At 48.7% G+C, this 507-nt stretch overlaps 1 protein-coding gene across 1 annotated transcript in view; it reads left to right on the top strand.

Moving 5' to 3' along the window:
- LOC109531204 (FERM, RhoGEF and pleckstrin domain-containing protein 1) overlaps positions 1-507 on the top strand; it is a 48,310-nt gene that overhangs the window by 30,652 nt on the left and 17,151 nt on the right. The gene's annotated exons all lie outside the window — the stretch shown is intronic.

A 507-nucleotide genomic window follows, 5' to 3' on the forward strand; every position in this document is an offset into this window, starting at 1 on the left:
AAAAGCTCCCTTTCGTGGGTTGTTTTTTTCTTTTGCCTCGGAATGGTTTCAACACCTGTGAATTCGACTCCCCTTCCGAATGGCCTCCCTCAGTGCCTCTGCTTGTCTCCGCAGCGGCCGCACGCAGAAGCAGGTGATTGACTTCGTGAGGGAGTCCGAGTTTAAAAAGCTCCCGTTCGAGAGGTGAAAAGCGTCGGACATGTTTGATTCAGGCGAGAGCGTCGCTTTTAACACTGACCTTCGACATCCTGTCTGCTAGGAAACACAGTCGAGTCCAGCACAATAGCCGCCTGTCGCCTTTGCCTTCTCCACACCACCAAAAAGTGCCCAAAGAAGTGAGTTTTGTACCCCCTCCCCCCAAAATCGCCATCAAAAATATATTTTGGAACACATTAAGCCACCTCGGGTGAAAATTTGATCTTGACCAGTGTTATATTTGACCTCTTCCAGTAAAGCTCAGTATTGCCAGACATGTTACAGCACAACGTCGTTCGGACACAATTCTAA

This window comes from Hippocampus comes, unplaced genomic scaffold (genome assembly GCF_001891065.2).
Source record: "Hippocampus comes isolate QL1 unplaced genomic scaffold, H_comes_QL1_v1.1 scaffold237, whole genome shotgun sequence".
NCBI lineage: Eukaryota > Metazoa > Chordata > Actinopteri > Syngnathiformes > Syngnathidae > Hippocampus > Hippocampus comes.